The 19407-nt window shown below is 49.5% G+C and overlaps 1 protein-coding gene and 1 pseudogene across 1 annotated transcript in view; one reads left to right on the plus strand and one right to left on the minus strand.

Moving 5' to 3' along the window:
• Positions 1-1284: 1284 nt before the first annotated feature.
• On the minus strand, positions 1285-1387 carry LOC134938753 (U5 spliceosomal RNA; annotated as a pseudogene).
• A 3428-nt stretch (positions 1388-4815) lies between these two features.
• The window catches only part of AP4M1 (adaptor related protein complex 4 subunit mu 1), an 80225-nt gene continuing 65633 nt past the window's right edge, over positions 4816-19407 (plus strand). The window contains exon 1 of the mRNA XM_063930904.1: positions 4816-4941. The gene's annotated coding sequence lies outside the window, so the exon portion shown is untranslated. The remainder of the gene's footprint in view (positions 4942-19407) is intronic.

Below are 19407 nucleotides of genomic sequence, written 5' to 3' on the forward strand. Positions count from 1 at the left end.
TTCTTATGAGCAGATAGTCTAAGTATGGAAAGATTGTCACTGTCAGGAAGGACTCTGAGATGAGCTACCACCAACATCACTTTGGTAAATAGCCGAGGTGTTGACCAGAAGCCAAACGGTAGACCTGAAATGGTTAATGGTTGTGGCGTTTTGCAAACGCTAGAACCTATGACCAACCAGAATGGGTAAATACGCATTGTGAAGATCAAGTGCAATTATGCAATGTTGTGGCTTCAATATGCAAATGCTAACCGCAGAAACTTCAATTTCAAACTGCAGTAAGTGACTTGCTGATTGAGACTGCGACGGAGCTGTCTGTTTTTGTTCCCCCAAACAGAGGGAAATAAGTAACCCTGACTCTGTTGGTGTACTACTGACTGGATATAAAACAGCTGAAAACCAGCAGAGAGTAAATGGCAACCTGCCAAACCGTTCGATAGAGGCATCTTGTACTTTAATCTGTAAATAGCCGAGACCTCATGAGTTGATGTCTCCCGCAAATGTAACGTGTAAAGACGCGCTTCCACAATAGGAACATGTAGATGGCCTAAGAGGTCATCAAGCCACTGGCTTGGCGACTATAGCGTCTTTACAAGGCGTGACTGTTTTGTACCACCGCTTTGAAAAAAACTGAAGTCTAAAGGGATTAAACGCCGGCACAAGTATTTCCGGTTTGATACTGGCTGCAGTAATGTCAAATTTAGGACCAACAAGCTCTGGCCTTGTTGCGGTTAAACTAGCGACGATGAAAGTGACCGGCGTTAGCAGAAGCTTTACAGATATACTCTGCAGCTTCTTTAAACAGTGATCGTCCTTGTTTCCATACATAGAGTCTAGTGACTCGACACAGACGCATTTACCAATGGCGGATCGCGTCATTTTGGAAACGATTAAATAGAGGTTAGAGTCTACTCAGTCTCTGTAAAAATAGAGACAGTGACTCACTGGGATTTAGCAATGTATGGTTGTCAAAAACCCCGCACTATCTGAGCGCTGGACTAATGTACCCTTCTCACTTGTAGTTATTGATGTGAGATTTGACATAGAATCGTGCATTAAATTATAAGACCAGTCAAATAAACACTCTGGTACCCAAAGGGAAATTGGCCCTTTGGAAAGACTGTCTTTTGTTAGAGCTTGCGGAGTAACTCCGCTCTTTTAATTTGAATTTTTAAATTATTTTTAGTCTGCTCTAGAGCCTTACTCGCTATGCAGACAGACACCACAATAGGCAACGGACAGACACTTGCACGACTTATTGTTATGTGTCATATATATATTTTATTGCTGAACAGCATATTTATATGAAACTCAAGGTTGTTTCTCTCTACGGAAATCTTTAGTAAAAAACGAAAGATTTATTCGATGTGAAGAGAAAACAGAGTATTCTTTATGTGAAAAACAGTTCACATGGGCATGTGAAACCCGAACCAAATTCCCACTAACACCCCTGCGCCTCTGGTGGCTTAGAGATGTAGGGCAGGAATGTTCCAGAATTACAAACTGGAAAACAGGAAGCATGGTTAAAATGGCCCCTTTGCCATGCTGACTCTGATAATCACAGAACAAATTACAAATGTTTTCGTGTTAATATAGCCTATTATACAGTATAATCACAGGCCGAGTACAACACATGTCTATGAATAAATATATATATAGGCTCAATAGCCTATGATAATTACAGACATTAATATACTTATACAGCATTAAAATAGGCTCAAAAGCCTATTATACAGTAATAACCACAGACTTTAATATAGGCTCCATAGCCTATTATACAGTGATAATCACAGATTAATAAATAGGCTGAATAACCTATTATACAGTGTTAATCACAGCCCTTAATATAGGCTCAATAGCCTATTATACTGTGAAAATCACAGACAGTAATATAGACTCATAGCCTATTACTGCCAGGACAGGTATTATAAATCTGTGACATATATATACATATACCCTGCTGCTGTTCTATATTTGACCCGCCAGCTTCCAGCGTGCCTTTCCCCCTGTAACGCTGTGTGCGGGAAGCCTGCATTTGTCACCATCTCTGCTGAGAATGAGGGAACGTATGCGGTATGGCGCTGGGCGGCCGGACGGAGCTGGGCGGCCGAACTCTCTGCGGGAAGCCTGCCTGGGCGGCCGGCGGAGCGGCGGTTAAACTGAGAGTGTCTGCGGCGTATGGCTTCCCCCCCTGCTGGGCGGCCGGACGGAGGTGCCGAACGGAGCGCTGGGACGGGCGGCTTAGCGGCTGGGCTTGGCGGGCTAAACAGCATATTACCCCCAACATAGCGGGGCGGCAGCCTGCGCTGACCGCCCCGTTCCCCAGCCTACCTTGCTTGCTCTTCATCATGGCTGCGACGGGGCTTCTTATGTGTAAGCTCCGTCCAGCTTCAGTGATAGAACTCCTGGCTGTGACGGGGCTTCTTCTGTGTAAGCTCCGTCCAGCTTCAGTGATAGAACTCCTGGCTGTGACGGGGCTTCTTCTGTGTAAGCTCCGTCCAGCTTCTTGTGAGTCATGGCTGTGACGGGGCTTCTTCTGTGTAAGCTCCGTCCAGCTTCTTGTGAGTCATGGCTGTGACGGGGCTTCTTCTGTGTAAGCTCCGTCCAGCTTCAGTGATAGAACTCCTGGCTGTGACGGGGCTTCTTATGTGTAAGCTCCGTCCAGCTTCAGTGATGTGACTCCTGGCTGTGACGGGGCTTCTCTGTGTAAGCCTCCGTTCAGCTCTGTAGTCCTGGCTGTGACGGGGCTTCTATGTGTAAGCTCCGTCCAGCTTTCAGTCAGCTTTCCAGTGATCTATGGCTGCGACGGGGCTTCTTCTGTGTAAGCTCCGTCCAGCTCTCTAGTCCTGGCTGCTCTTTGCAGGAGCAGTGGGCTGCCTGTGGCTGTGAGGGTGCTCTTTGTGAGGACCGACACGCCATGCGCAGCCCGTGCAGCGGCACTATCCCGGACCCATGTTTTTCTTGAAACTGGGAAGGGATGTGCTTTTAAAAAAAAAAAATTAAAAATAAAAATGAAAAATTATTAAAATCTTCCAACAAGTGTGGGAATCCCACAAGCCGATGTTAGTGCTGTGAGCACCGAAAAAACACTGGGGTCGTACACTGAGGTACTCGGGGATATGGAGGGGGGAGAGTCCTAAATTTAAATATTCAGTGCCTTTGTTCGGCTGCGCCCGTCCATATCCCAAGAGTACTCCAGTGACCCCTAGTGGATGAAAAAGAAAATATCACAAGTGTTTTCCAAAAGCAAATCAGACTCACCAGCTGTGTTCCATACTTGAAGTTCTTCTTCCCAAACTCATCATCCTTGTAGAATTCCTGCAGGAACGTTTTCAGTTTTTCTGGGAAGAGAAGAGAGGCGAGGAGGTCATTCACAAGCCGCTATTATATTGTTATTTAAGCATTCTATATTCATAGTTAGAAACGCAACAGTATAAGGGTCGAATACACAACTTACACACTAGGGTTCATTTTTGTCGCGAGCCAATGAACCTACCAGTACATTTTGGGATTGTGGGAGGAAGCCTGAGCACACGGAGGAAACCCACGCAGGTATGGGGAGAAAATACTTCTGTGAGACATTAATGCTGACCATTACACCAACCATACCTGCCTGTATGATCATCTCCCAAGCAATGATTCTGCCTGGCATCTCTGGAAACTACCGATATGTTCTGCAGCTCAGGGAGAACAGGAACTGCCCAAAAAGGCGTCACAGCTGTGCAGGCAATTAAAATGCTGCCCTGCCCAATACATCAGGCAGCTGATCGGTGTATACACTTACCTGGTCCACCGACATGTTGGCCAGGTGTGTACCCAGTTTAAATCTTACTTATAATTGGGCAGATTATTTTAGTAAAAGTGAAAAAATATGTTAATGTGAAGGGAGTATTGCAGTGAGCACTGAGACAGCATTATCAGAGGGCTCACCGCAGAACCTGTACTTTTGCAATGCTTTCTTTGCCCCTAGGTAGTGAAAGATGAGCGGTGACCCAGCAGTGTGATCAACTGTGCGTCTCCAATGGAGACACGAGCTGATCACTGTGTAAAACAAAAACAATAATCATACCAACCCAGGAACTGGTGATCGGCACGGGCTGCTGGTCATTGGGGCTCTCGGCTGTACCGGTGACCTGCGGCGCAATACAGTGATGCTGCAAAGTGACAGCTCACTTTACAGCAACAGAGGTGACTACAGAAGGAGAGCCCTAAAGACTGGCAGCCCGCCAGGAGCTCCAACCACTGAAAATGATGCAGTTCTCACTTAAAAGGGCCCTTGCAAGTGGTGGGGGGAGAGAGAGAGAGAGAGAGAGAGAGAGAGAGAGAGAGAGAGAGAGAGAGAGAGAGAGAGAGAGAGAGAGAGAGAGAGAGAGAGATTTTGTTATACAGGCGGAAAATATACTGTAGTCTACCAGGCTTGGCCGACCTGTGGCTCTCTCCAGCTGTTAAGACTACAAGTCCCAGCATGCCCTACCACAGCATCCCCTAATACAGGGATAGGGAACCTTCGGCCCTCCAGCTGTAGAACTACACATCCCAGCATACCCTGCAAGTTTTAGCACAGCCAAATAGCAAAACTGTAACAAGGCATGCTGGGATGTGTAGTTTAACATCAGCTGGAGGGCCTAAGGTTCCCCATCCCTGACCCAATAGCACTACTGTGGCAGGGCATGCTGGGACTTTTAGTCTTACAGCAGCTGGAGAGGCACAGGTCGGCCAGGCCTGCACAGGTGGGGGATGTATATAACATATACTGGCGGTGTGTATATACACTGTACAGCAGGAGCAGATAAGGGTACACATGGGGCGGTCAGGTGACCCGGAAGCGGAAGTAGTAGTAGCAGCAAGGATGAAGCTGGCGCCGGCTGGTAGTGACGCCGGGCGGGGATCGGACCCCGTATGAGGTGATCCCGGGCTGTGCGGGTGCAGTGACCCGGACGGGTGAGTGTACAGCAGTCCCCGTTGACCGCGCTCCCTGGGACAGGGGAGAAAGTCGCTGTGCCGGGCCGGAGGGCGCCCTCTGCTGGTGGCGGCGGCTGTGACCAGCTCCAGCGACACCGGACAAAGCTGCCGACTCTCCGGAGTGTATGATAGTCTCCCCCCTGTCCGCACGCTTGCATACCTTTCTCGGCCTGGTAGTCCCGGGGTGGCATGGCGGCTGAAGATCCCGCTGTCTGTGTGGTGCGGCTGACCGGACGCTGCTCTCAGTTGCTGCTGCTGCTTCTTTTCGCGGGCTTTCTCGTTTCGCGGGCTTTTCCCCCTCTCCGCCCTCCTATTGGCTGCCGGTCACCGTGGGGCTGCTGGCTCCGCCCTTAGCAACTGTTTCTGAGACTGCCGAGCCAATCAGCGCGTGGTCTCCGGCTTCAGTCGCTCCCCCTCACTGACAGAGGTCACGTGTTCCCGGGCAGCCTATGGGAGCTGGGGAGTGAGGGATGTTCCCGCGCTTTTGTGTAATTCTATGTGACTAACCTGACTGAGTGACAACAATACATAATAGGTCACATGGAGGGGACAGCTGTCTGCAGCTGTTTATATAATATATAAATATATATATATAGATCTATATAAAAATCATATATCTATATATAGATCTGAAGATCTATATATATGTGTATATATATATATATATGTGTATATATACATATATATATATATATATATATATATATATATATACATACATACACACACACATATATATATATATATATATATATACCCCTCCCAACTTTTGTATCTGACATTGTGGGACACGCGGAATCGGAGGCGCTGCTGCGGCCAGAAAAGGGGTAGTGCCTCGAGAAAAGGGGCATGTCCTCCAGAGAAGGGGCGGGGCCTCGTGCTCCGATCCCCGTTTTTTGCTGTTTTAGGAGCGTGCCCAGCGCTCCGCGAGCAGCCCCTTCCTCTCCTCTCTGCACTGCTCAGATGACTTGCGCATTCAGTGATCACCGGTTGCTTTGCAGAGCAGCGGTGATCACTGGTTTTCCCAACTGTCCCCCCAGCCCGTGGGACACTGTAACCTGCAGGAGGGACAGCAAGACAGTGTCCGAATAGTGGGACAGCCCAAATATTGTGACGTGTCATGTATCACCCCGTTTTTCCTGAACGCCTCACAAGGATATTATTACTTATGTCACAATGGTCCTCCACTTTCCTCAGGAATAGCATAGAAGTATAGAATGTGACGGTAGATAACCACCTTGGCCCATCTAGTCTGCCCCCTTTTTAACCCTATTTGATCCACTGGCGTTTCTATAATGGGTGCACACAGGCCCCTGAGTCCAGTGCGGGCCCCCACCGCACACACTGCACCTATTTTTCTCTATCGTCCTAGTGGATGCTGGGGTTCCTGAAAGGACCATGGGGAATAGCGGCTCCGCAGGAGACAGGGCACAAAAGTAAAGCTTTTCCGATCAGGTGGTGTGCACTGGCTCCTCCCCCTATGACCCTCCTCCAGACTCCAGTTAGATTTTTGTGCCCGGCCGAGAAGGGTGCAATTCTAGGTGGCTCTCCTAAAGAGCTGCTTAGAGAAAGTTTAGCTTAGGTTTTTTATTTTACAGTGAGTCCTGCTGGCAACAGGATCACTGCAACGAGGGACTGAGGGGAGAAGAAGTGAACTCACCTGCGTGCAGGATGGATTGGCTTCTTGGCTACTGGACATCAGCTCCAGAGGGACGATCACAGGTACAGCCTGGATGGTCACCGGAGCCGCGCCGCCGGCCCCCTTGCAGATGCTGAAGTTAGAAGAGGTCCAGAATCGGCGGCTGAAGACTCTGACAGTCTTCTAAAGGTAGCGCACAGCACTGCAGCTGTGCGCCATTTTCCTCTCAGCACACTTCACACGCTGTCACTGAGGGTGCAGGGCGCTGGGGGGGGGCGCCCTGGGAGGCAAATGTAAACCTATATACTGGCTAAAAATACCTCACATATAGCCCCCAGAGGCTATATGGAGATATTTAACCCCTGCCAAACTTCACTAAAGAGCGGGAGACGAGCCCGCCGGAAAAGGGGCGGGGCCTATCTCCTCAGCACACAGCGCCATTTTTTCTCTCACAGAAAGGCTGGAGAGAAGGCTCCCAGGCTCTCCCCTGCACTGCACTACAGAAACAGGGTTTAAACAGAGAGGGGGGCACTAATTGGCGATATAAATATATATATAAAGATGCTATTAGGGAGAAACACTTATATAAGGTTGTCCCTATGTAATTATAGCGTTTTTTGGTGTGTGCTGGCAAACTCTCCCTCTGTCTCTCCAAAGGGCTAGTGGGGTCCTGTCCTCTGTCAGAGCATTCCAGGTGTGTGTGCTGTGTGTCGGTACGTGTGTGTCGACATGTATGAGGACGATGTTGGAGGAGGCGGAGAAATTGCCTGTAATGGTGATGTCACTCTCTAGGGAGTCGACACCGGAATGGATGGCTTATTTAGGGAATTACGTGAGAATGTCAACACGCTGCAAGGTCGGTTGACGACATGAGACGGCCGACAAACAATTAGTACCGGTCCAGGCGTCTCAGAAACACCGTCAGGGGTTTTTAAAAAAACGCCCAATTACCTCAGTCGGTCGACACAGACACAGACACGGACACTGAATCCAGTGTCGACGGTGAATAAACAAACGTATTCCTCATTAGGGCCACACGTTAAGGGCAATGAAGGAGGTGTTACATATTTCTGATACTACAAGTACCACAAAAAAGGGTATTATGTGGGAGTGAAAAAACTACCTGTAGTTTTTCCTGAATCAGATAAAATAAAATGAAGTGTGTGATGATGCGTGGGTTTACCCCGATAGCAAATATTGGCGTTATACCCTTTCCCGCCAGAAGTTAGGGCGCGTTGGGAAACACCCCTTAGGGTGGATAAGGCGCTCACACGCTTATCAAGTGGCGTTACCGTCTCCAGATACGGCCGCCCTCAAGGAGCCAGCTGATAGGCAGCTGGAAAAATATCCTAAAAAGTATATACACACATACGGTGGTTATACTGCGACCAGCGATCGCCATCAGCCTGGAGATGCAGTGCTGGGTTGGCTTGGTCGAATTCCCTGACTAAAAATATTTTATTGATATAGAGCATTTAATAGGATGCATTCTATATATATGTATGCGAGATACACAGAGGGATATTTGCACTCTGGCATCAAGATAAGTGCGTTGTCCATATCTCCCAGAAGATGTCATGGACACGACAGTGGTCAGGTGATACAGATCCCATACGGCACATGGAAGTATTGCCGTATAAAGGGAAGGAGTTATTTGGGGTCGGTCCATCGGACCTGGGGGCCACGGCTACAGCTGGGAAATCCAACCTTTTTACCCCAAGTTACATCTCAGCAGAAAAAGACACTGTCTTTTCAGCCTCAATCCTTCCGTTTCCCATGTGGGCAAGCAGGCAAAAGGCCAGTCATATCTGCCCAGACATAGAGGAAAGGGAAGTAGACTGCAGCAGGCAGCCCCTTCCCAGGAAAAGAAGCCCTCCACCGCGTCTGCCAAGTCCTCAGCGTGACGCTGGGGCCGTGCAAGCGGACTCAGGTGAGGTGGGGGGGGGTAGTCTCAAGAGTCTCAGCGCGCAGTGGGATCACTCGCAAGTTGACCCCTAGATCGTACAAGTATTATCCCAGGGGTACAGATTGGAGAGTCGAGACATTTTTTCCTCGCAGGTTCCTGAAGCCTGCTTTACCAACGGCTCCCTCCGACAGGGAGGCAGTATTGGGAAAAAATTCACAAGCTGTATTTCCAGCAGGTGATAATCAAAGTACCCCTCCTACAACAAGGAAAAGGGTATTAGTCTTCCACACTATATTGTGGTACTGAAGCCAGACGGCTTGGTGAGACATAGTCTAAATCTGAAATCTTTGAACACTTACATAAAAAGGTTCAAATCAAGATGGAGTCACTCAGAGCAGTGATAGAGAACCGGAAAAAAGGGGACTATATGGTGTCCCTGGACATCACGGATTACCTCCATGTCCAAATTTGCCCTTCTCAACAAGGGTACCTCTGGTTCGTGATACAGAACTGTCAATATCAGTTTCAGACGCTGCCGTTGAATTATCCACGGCACCCCGGGCCTTTACCAAGGTAATGGCCGAAAAGATGATTCTTAAAAGAAGAAAGGCATCTTAATTATCCCTTACTTGGACGATATCCTGAAAGGGGCAAGTTTCCAGAGAACAGTTGGAGGTCGGAAAAGAACTATCTAAAGTAGTTCTACGACAGCACGAGTGGATTCTAAATATTCCAAAAATCGCAGCTGTTTTCCGATGATACGTCTGCTGTTCCTAGGAATGATTCTGGGCATAGTCCAGAAAGAGGTATTTCTCCTGGAGGGGAAAGCCAGGGAGTTATCCGACCTAGTCAGAAACCTCCTAAAACCAGGCCAAGTATCAGTGCATCAATGCACAGGAGTCCTGGGAAAAATGGTGGCTTCTTACGAAGCGATTCCATTCGGCAGATCTCACGCAAAAACTTTTCAGGGGGATTTGCGGGACGAATGGTCCGGATCGCATCTTCAGATGCATCAGCGGATAACCCTGTCTCCAAGGACAAGGGTGTCTCTTCTGTGGGGGCTGCAGAGTGCTCATCTTCTAGAGGGCAGCACATTCAGCATTCAGGACTGTGTTCTGGTGACCGCGGATGCCAGCCTGAGAGGCTGGGGAACAGTCACACAGGGAAGAAATTTCCAAGGAAGTGTGGTCAAGTCTGGAGATTTCTCTCCACATGAATATACTGGAGCTAAGGGCAATTTACGATGCTCTGAGCCTAGGAAGACCTCTGCTTCAAAGTCAACCGGTGCTGATCCAGTAGGACATCATCATGGCAGTCGCCCACGTAAACAGACGGGGCGGCACAAGAAGCAGGAGGGCAATGACAGCAAGGATTCTTCGCTGGGCGAAAAATCATGTGATAACACTGTCAGCAGTGTTCATTCCGGGAGTGGACAACTAGGAAGATTTCCTCAGCATGAATGAATTCCACCCGGAAAAGTGGGAACTTCATCTGGAAGTTTCCACATGTTTGTAAACCGTTGGGAAAGACCAAAGGTGGTTATGATGGCGTCCCACATGAAGCGCCAGGTCTAGAGACCCTCAGGCAATAGCTGGGACGCTCTGGTAACACCGTGGGTGTACCAGTCGGTGTATGTGTTCCCTCCTCTGCCTTTCATACCCAGTGTAGGGAGAATGATAGGAAGGAGAGGAGTAAGAACTATACTCGTGGCTCCGGTTTGGCCAAGAAGAACTTGGTACCCGGAACTTCAAGAGATACTAGAACGGATCTTGATTCAGCAAGAATCATGTCTGTTCCATGACTTACCGCAGCCGCGTTGACGGGTGAACGCCGGATCCTAAGGGAAAAAGGCATTCCGGAAGAGGTCATCCCTACCCTGGTCAGAGCCAGGAAGGAGGTGACCGCACAACATTATCACTGCTTAGGTGAAAATGTGTTCCATGGTGTGAGGCCAGGAAGGCTCCACGGAAGAATTTCAACTAGGTTAATTCCTACATTTCCTGCAAACAGGAGTGTATATGGGTCTCAAATTGGGGTCCATTAAGGTTCAAATTTCGACCGGTCGATTTTCTTCCAGAAAGAAATTGGCTTCAGTTCCTGAAGTCCAGAAGTTGTTAAGGGAGTACTGCATATACAACCCCCTTTTGATGTCTCCAGTGGCACTGGGCGATCTCAACGTAGTTTGGGATTCCTAAAATCACATTGGTTTAAACAACTCAAATCTGTGGATTTGATATATCTCGCATGGAAAGCGACCATGCTGTTGGTCCTGGCCTCGGCCAGGCGAGTGTCAGAATTGGCGGCTTTATCTCACAAAGCCATATCTGATTGTCCATTCGGACAGAGCAAAGCTGTGGACTCGTCCCCAGTTTCTCCCTAAGGTGGTGTCAGCGTTTCACCTGAACCAGCTTATTGTGGTACCTGCGGCTACTAGGGACTTGGAGGACTCCAAGTTGCTGGATGTTGTCAGGGCCCTGAAAATATAGTTTCCAGGTCGGCTGGAGTCAGGAAATCTGACTTGCTGTTTATCCTGTATGCACCCAACAAGCTGGGTGCTCCTGCTTCTGGGCAGACTATTGCTCGTTGGATTTGTAGTACAATTCAGCTTGCACATTCTGTGGCAGGCTTGCCACAGCAAAAAATATGTAAATGCCCATTCCACAAGGAAGGTGGGCTCATCTTGGGCGGCTGCCCGAGGGGTCTCGGCATTACAACTCTGCCGAGCAGCTACGTGGTCGGGGGAGAACACGTTTGTAAAATTCTACAAATTTGATACCCTGGCAAAAAGAGGACCTGGAGTTCTCTCATTCGGTGCTGCAGAGTCATCCGCACTCTCCCGCCCGTTTGGGAGCTTTGGTATAATCCCCATGGTCCTTTCAGGAACCCCAGCATCCACTAGGACGATAGAGAAAATAAGAATTTACTTACCGATAATTCTATTTCTCGGAGTCCGTAGTGGATGCTGGGCGCCCATCCCAAGTGCGGATTATTCTGCAATACTTGTACATAGTTATTGTTACAAAAATCGGGTTATTGTTGTAGGAAGCCGTCTTTCAGAGGCTCCTTTTGTTATCATACTGTTAACTGGGTTTAGATCACAAGTTGTACGGTGTGATTGGTGTGGCTGGTATGAGTCTTACCCGGGATTCAAAATTCCTCCCTTATTGTGTACGCTCGTCCGGGCACAGTACCTAACTGGAGTCTGGAGGAGGGTCATAGGGGGAGGAGCCAGTGCACACCACCTGATCGGAAAAGCTTTACTTTTGTGCCCTGTCTCCTGCGGAGCCGCTATTCCCCATGGTCCTTTCAGGAACCCCAGCATCCACTACGGACTCCGAGAAATAGAATTATCGGTAAGTAAATTCTTATTTTAAAAAACTCACCCCTCCGAAGTCCAGCGCCGGCATCCGCAGCGCTATTAGAACACAGTGAAAATGGCTCAGCGGCCATTATCACGGAGTTCTGCGCATGCGCAGTAGAGAAATCTCAGGGAAAATGGCCGCCGCACCATTTTCCCGGAGATCTGCACATGCGACTCTACATCGCTCCGGGCAGAGAGGAGGGGGCTGAACACGGGCCTACTCCTCTCTTAAAGCGCCCCTGATTTGATCCCTGTTTCTTTGTAAGGCAGTAGCGCAGGTGGGGGAAGGGGGGGTTCCGAGTACCCAGAACCCCACCTGACAGACCAAATAATTTTTCAGAGACGGAGACAACCTTGTCTCAGTCTCTGCAGTAGCTGCGCACCCTCATCCCATTGCTGCTGCCCGGCCACTGCCGATTCAGCTGTTAGTGCTTCCGCGTCAGGTGGCTTTCATATCCATACCACCTGACGTGGAGCGCAGACAGCTGAACCAGCAGTGGCCGAGCAGCACGCCGCGAGCACACAATGACAGCCCTGACAGTGAGGAGGAGGTTCTGCGCCGCCCAGCACAAGAAAAAGGCTGGCACTCCAATAATATAGCAAAGCTTGCCACAGTGCCCTCCCGGGAAACAGATGCCCATGTTATACCAGGTGCAAATGGCGGCACTAAATGGTCTATATTAGTAAAAAATCACACGATTCACGAGAGTTCTTGATAAAGGTGGAAACACCGAAACTTTGAGCTAAGAAGGACTTGGGGTCATGTGATTCTTTACTAATATAGACCATTGAGCGCTTGTAGAATCAGGGCACCGGGGCATGTTAGTTTAGCTATGTGAGTGCCAGACAACAAAGATATATATATATATATATATATTTCTGCTGCAGGGTACACTGGGCTCCACAAGGAATAGACATAGGGGTGTAGAGTAGGATCTTGATCCGAGGCACCAACAGGCTCAAAGCTTTGACTGTTCCCAGAATGCACAGCGCCGCCTCCTCTATAACCCCGCCTCCCTGCACAGGAGCTCAGTTTTGTAGTTGGTGCTGCAGTAAGCAGGCACATAACAGAGGGGCTGCTCCAGTCAGCCCTAAGTAGAGCTTTTTTTGAAGAAAAAAGTGAAGACTTCAAGGGCAGCAGCGGTGGTAAATGTCTTGTGACATTCACTGCTGCAGCTCCAGCTCTCCCCAGCGGCGCTGTACACTCCCGAGCCCTGGTTGCCGGGTAACTACAGCAGGAGGCACCGGTTTTCTTCACGTCAGACACACACGACTGGCGCTCTCCGGGATCACGTGGCCGCGCTTCGGTCTTTATCGCGATCTGGCGTGGTCAGTGGGAGGCGGGCCGCGCGCGCTGGCGGTGGACACTGTGGCAGTACAGGTGATCCCACTAGATCACCAGGGCATGGGTGCAGGTCAGGTTTTCTCTCTAAACCATTTTCAGTAGCCCACAGTACCCGGTGGTTTTGCCAGCAGGGGGATAAGGCTTAGACCTGAAGCCCCTCCCCCAGCCCCATGGCGCCATTTCCCGCAAATGTTCCCGCCCTGGAGCTGCATATCTGTCTCCCTCACTCCCTGTCACTGTCTGGGCGCCATTATCCCTCAGCTTCATTGTTCCTGGGACTGCTTGGGCAAATCCTCCTGTGTAAAGCCGCCTGGTTGTCAGTGCTGTGACTTTACATGACACTTAAGTATTCTACCTGCCTTTTTAGACAGTGCTAGTTAAGAAAGAGTGCATTTAGTTAGGGTTTTCTAGTACAATTACCCTGTGATATACATCCAGTTCTTACTGTGTACTGTTATATCTATTGACTATATAGCTATATTTCTCTTACGTCCTAGAGGATGCTGGGGACTCCAAAAGGATCATGGGGTATAGACTGGATCCGCAGGAGCTTGGGCACACTAAAAAGACTTTGACTGGGTGTGAACTGGCTCCTCCCTCTATGCCCCTCCCCCAGACCTCAGTTAGACTTTGTGCCCAGGAGTGACTGGACACACACTAGGGGAGCTCTACTGAGTTTCTCTAGAAAGACTTTTGTTAGGTTTTTTTATTTTCAGGGAGACCTGCTGGCTACAGGATCCCTGCATCGTGGGACTGAGGGGAGAGAAGTCAGACCTACTTCTGCTTAGTTAAGGGCTCTGCTTCTTAGGCTACTGGACACCATTAGCTCCAGAGGGTTCGATCACTTGGTTCGCCTAGCTGCTTGTTCCCGGAGCCGCGCCGTCACCCCCCCTCACAGAAGCCAGATGAAAGAAGCCGGGTGAGTATGAGAAGATCCGAAGACTTCAGTGACGGCAGAAGACTTCAGTAACGAGGTACAGCGCAGCGGTAGCGCTGCGCACCATGCTCCCACACACACCACCAACGGCACTCACAGGGTGCAGGGCGCTGGTGGGGGGGGGGGCGCCCAGGGCAGCAGTTACAGAGGTTTTTAGAACTGGTAAAAGCCATATTCGGTGCCCGGGCACCGTATATAAGACCCCCGCCAGTATAAAAATTTAAATTTGAGCGGGACTGAAGCGCGCCGGGAAGGGGCGGGGCTTAGCCGCACAGCTCACCAGCGCCATTTTCTTCTCTCCACAGCCACTGCAGAGAACGCTGGGCCCGGACCTCCAGGCTCCTCGCAAGTAACAGGGAGCAAAAACGGGAGGGGGGGGGGGGGGAGACGACACAGATATTTTTGGTGCTTTTATTGTTGTTATACAGCGCTACTGACATATATTATTGTGGTGTAGTATATGGGCGCTGGGGTGTGAGCTGGCATACTCCCTCTGTTTCTCTCTCCAGGCTTCCCTGTAGGCTGTCCCCTTTATTTGGCCAGTGTGTGTGTTGGGTGTCGGTACTTCGTGTCGGCATGTCTGAGGCTGAGTGTTCCTCTCCGGAGGAAGTTACTGGGGGCGCAGAAAAGGAGCTGAACATGGCTCTGTCGGCACAGCCGACTGCTGATTGGGTTGCTATGTTGAGTACACTTAATACTAATGTGGCTTTGTTGTCTAAGAGGCTGGATAAATCTGATTCTCAGACACAGACATGGAGAAAATCCATGGAGGATACTTTGGCTCAAGTGCAGACCCCCTCAGGGTCACAAAAACGTTAATTTACCCAGATGATAGATACGGATGCCGACACGGACTCTGATTCCGATGTCGATTTTAATGAGGCTACTTTACACCCAATGGTAGTTAAGAGTATTCAGTACATGATTGTGGCTATTAAAGATGTTTTGCGTATCTCTGACGAACCTACTGTTCAGGAGACAAGGATTTGCCTATTTAAAGGGAAAAACCTGAGGTGAAGTTTCCCCCCTCTCATGAAATGAATGCTCTTTGTGAAAAAGCTTGGGAGTCGCCGGACAAGAGGTGGCAGATTCCCAAGAGAATTTTTATGGCGTATCCTTTCCCCTCTGATGACAGGGAGAAATGGGAGTCGTCTCCGAATGTCGACAAGGCTCTATCCCGTTTGTCCAAGAAGGTGGCGCTTCCGTCCCCTGACACGGCTGCTCTCAGGGATCCGGCGGATCGCAAGCTGGAGACGTCTTTGAAGGCCATCTTCGTGAATACTGGTGCATTGCTCAGACCTGCTGTGGTGTCGGTATGGGTGAGTAGTGCTATTGCTAAATGGGCTGATAATTTAGCTTCTGATATGGATACCCTTGAGAAAGAGTATTCTTTTGACTCTTGGTTATATCAAGGACGCTGCAAATTACCTAAAGGATGCGGCGAGAGATGTTGGCCTCTTGGGATCAAGAGCCAATGCCATGGCGGTCTCGGCTAGGAGGGCGCTGTGGATCCATCAATGGAATGCTAAATGCCGACTCCAAGAAAAATATGTAAGCTCTCCCCTTCAAAGGTAGTGTCTTGTTTGGTGACGGCCTGGCTGACCTGGTGTCTACCGCTACTGCGGGTAAGTCATCTTTTCTTCCTTATGTTCCCACACAACAGAAAAAGGCACCCCATCAACAGATGCAGTCCTTTCGACCTAATAAATACAAACGAGGTAAAGGCTCGTCCTTCCTTGCTTCAAAGGGTAGAGGAAGGGGAAAGAAGTCGCCTGCAGGATCAGGCACCCAGGACCGAAAGTCCTCCCCTGCCTCTACCAAGTCCACCGCATGACGCTGGGGCTCCCCTGCGGGAGTCCGTGCCGGTGGGGGGCCGTCTCCGGATCTTCAGTCAGGTCTTGGTTCAATCAGCCCTGGATCCTTGCGTCGTAGACATAGTGTCCCAAGGGTACAAGCTGGAGTTTCAGGAGTTGCCCCCCCCCCCCCCCCCCCCCCGCCGCTTTTTCATATCGGCCTTGCCAGTTTCTCTTCCAATTCAAATTGATATGAGCAACTTGCATTCTGTTTTGCTAGTATGAGAGGCATAGATGGGACCAGTGTTTGGAGGGCATGCTGGTTCCTACAGTGCCATATGGAGATCCCAGGGGTGGCTCCAGGTAAGTTAGCTCTCAATTTGGGTATATCTGTTAGGTGCCATTATCATGTGGCACTATATTTAGTATGACCCAGAAGGGCTATTATTATTATTATTATTATTAGTACTGGAAATGGGTCTGGGGTGCAGTTCCCCCTGATTGGAGTGGCTGGGCTGCTGTGGGGTAGCACACTATTATATTTATTTAGCACCCCCCTTAACACTGTTATTAATCCTTTAGGTCTTTTAATTACACCGTCACTAGTGTATCACTTTTTGTATACAGATTTTGCGTTCCCTTTAATTAACACATACTAACACTTTACCTTCTCACATGTGTGCTGCCCTGGGGTGGCTGGCCTGTGCCGGTTTGTGGGGTTTTGCACCCCAGGCCCAGATATAGTATTAGGTTTAGGACCACCAGCATCAGAGGAGCCTTGTCGAGGCCTGGTGGCTTTGCCATATTTCTGCAGATATATGTAACGAAGACCTCTGGATTTCTATTATATGTAGGTTTTCAAGTCATGTTACCCATATAGTTTGGTGTGCTGGGGGACACCAGGGGTTAATCCCCATCCTGTCTCTTGCAGTTTCTCTTCCAGAAAGAGAAGTAGTAAATGCTGCGATACAAAAGTTGTGTCAACAAAGGGTCATTGTTCCCGTTCCCCCTTCCCAACGGGCGGAAGGGTTCTATTCGAGCCTCTTTGTCATACTGAAGCCGGACGGTTCGGTCAGACCGATTTTGAACCTAAAATCCCTCAATCCATACTTGAAAACTTTCAAGTTCAAGATGGAATCTCTTCGAGCTGTGATCTCCAGCCCAGAAGGGGGGGATTTTATGGCGTCAGTCGACATAAAGGATGCCTACTTACACGTCCCGATTTATCCTCCGCATCAGGCCTTCCCGAGATTTGCGGTGCAGGATTGTCATTACCAATTTCAGACGTTGCCGTTTGGGCTTTCCACGGCCCCGAGGGTTTTCACCAAGGTTATGGCAGAAATTATGGTACTCCTTCGCAAGCGAGGGGTCACAATTATCCCGTACTTGGACGATCTCCTGATAAAGGCGAGGTCAAAGGAACAATTGTTAAAGAATGTGGAACTCTCCCTGACAGTTCTGCAACATCACGGTTGGATTTGAAATTTGCCAAAGTCTCATTTAATTCCGACGACTCGGCTGCCCTTCCTAGGCATGATCCTAGACACGAAGCTTCAGAGAATGTTTCTTCCGGAGGACAAAGCTCTAGAAATACAGACCATGGTCAAGGAGCTGTTGAGACCGACAAGTGTGTCGATTCATCAATGCACTCGAGTGCTAGGGAAGATGGTGGCGGCTTACGAGGCCATTCTGTTTGGCAGGTTTCATGCCAGGGTGTTTCAGTGGGACCTGCTGGACAAATGGTCCGGGTCTCACCTACACATGCACCGGAAAATAAGTCTATCTTCCAGGATCTCTCTCCTGTGGTGGCTGCAAAGCTCTCACCTCCTAGAGGGATGCCGTTTCGGAATCCAGGACTGGGTCCTGCTGACCACAGATGCAAGTCTCCGAGGCTGGGGCGCAGTCGCACAGGGAAGAAGTTTCCAGGGAAAATGGTCAAGCCAGGAATCTTCTCTCCACATAAATGTTCTCGAGTTAAGAGCCATTTGCAATGGCCTCCTGCAAGCGAAGAACCTTCTTCAGGGTCTCCCTGTCCTGATCCAGTCGGACAACATCACAGCGGTAGCGTAAGTAAACCGCCAAGGCAGAACAAGGAGCAGGGCGGCAATGGCGGAAGCCACAAGAATTCTCCGCTGGGCGGAACAGCATGTGAGTGCTCTGTCAGCAGTTTTCCTCCCGGGCGTGGACAACTGGGAAGCAGACTTCCTCAGCAGACACTATCTCCATCCAGGAGAGTGGGCTCTTCATCAAGAGGTATTTGCAGAAGTGACATGGCTTTGGGGAATTCCTCAGATAGACATGATGGCGTCTCGCCTCAACAAGAAGCTTCCGAAGTATTGTTCCAGGTCGAGGGACCCCCAAGCCTGTGCAGTGGACGCCCTGGTAACTCTGTGGGTGTTTCAGTCGGTGTATGTGTTCCCTCCGCTTCCTCTTATTCCAAAGGTGCTGAGGATCATAAGATGAACAAGGGTTCTGGCAATACTCGTCGTTCCAGATTGGCCACGGAGGGCCTGGTATCCGGATCTTCAGGAATTACTAGTGGAAGATCCCTGGCCGCTTCCTCTAAGAGAGGACCTGTTACTGCAGGGGCCATGCGTATTTCCGGAACTTACCGCGGCTGCGTTTGACGGCGTGGAAGTTGAACGCCAGATTTTAGCTCGGAAGGGTATTCCCGGGGAAGTCATCCCCACTCTCCTTAAGGCTAGAAAGGAGGTCACGGCGAAACATTATCACTGTATTTGGAGAAAATATGTGTCGTGGTGTGAAACCAAAGCAGCTCCTGCGGAGGAGTTTCACTTGGGTCGGTTCCTCCATTTTTTGCAGGCAGGCGTGGATGCGGGCCTGAAATTGGGTTCCATCAAAGTGCAGATTTCGGCTTTATCTATTTTCTTTCAAAAGGAATTGGCCGTCCTTCCTGAGGTTCAGACTTTCGTGAAGGGAGTGCTGCATATCCATCCTCCATTTGTGCCACCCGTGGCGCCGTGGGATCTTGAAGTGGTGTTGCAGTTTCTTATGTCTCACTGGTTTGAGCCTTTGCGTAAGGTTGAGTTGAAGTTTCTCACTTGGAAAGTGGTCATGCTTTTGGCTCTGGCGTCTGCCAGACGAATGTCCGAGTTGGCGGCCTTGTCTCACAAGAGCCCATATTTGACCTTTCATTTGGATAGAGCGGAATTGAGGACTCGTCAACAATTTCTGTCGAAGGTGGTTTCATCGTTTCACATAAACCAACCTATTGTGGTACCTGTGGCTACAGATGCTGTAGCGGTCCCAAAATCTCTTGACGTTATAAGAGCTTTTAAAATTTATGTCGCTAGAACGGCTCTTACTAGGAAGACAGAGGGTCTGTTTGTCCTGTATGCTTCCAACAAGATTGGAAATCCTGCTTCTAAGCAAACTATTGCACGCTGGATTTGTAATACGATTCAGCACGCTCATTCTTCGGCTGGGCTACCGTTGCCGAAGTC

This window comes from Pseudophryne corroboree, chromosome 6 (genome assembly GCF_028390025.1).
Source record: "Pseudophryne corroboree isolate aPseCor3 chromosome 6, aPseCor3.hap2, whole genome shotgun sequence".
Taxonomy (NCBI): Eukaryota; Metazoa; Chordata; class Amphibia; order Anura; family Myobatrachidae; genus Pseudophryne; species Pseudophryne corroboree.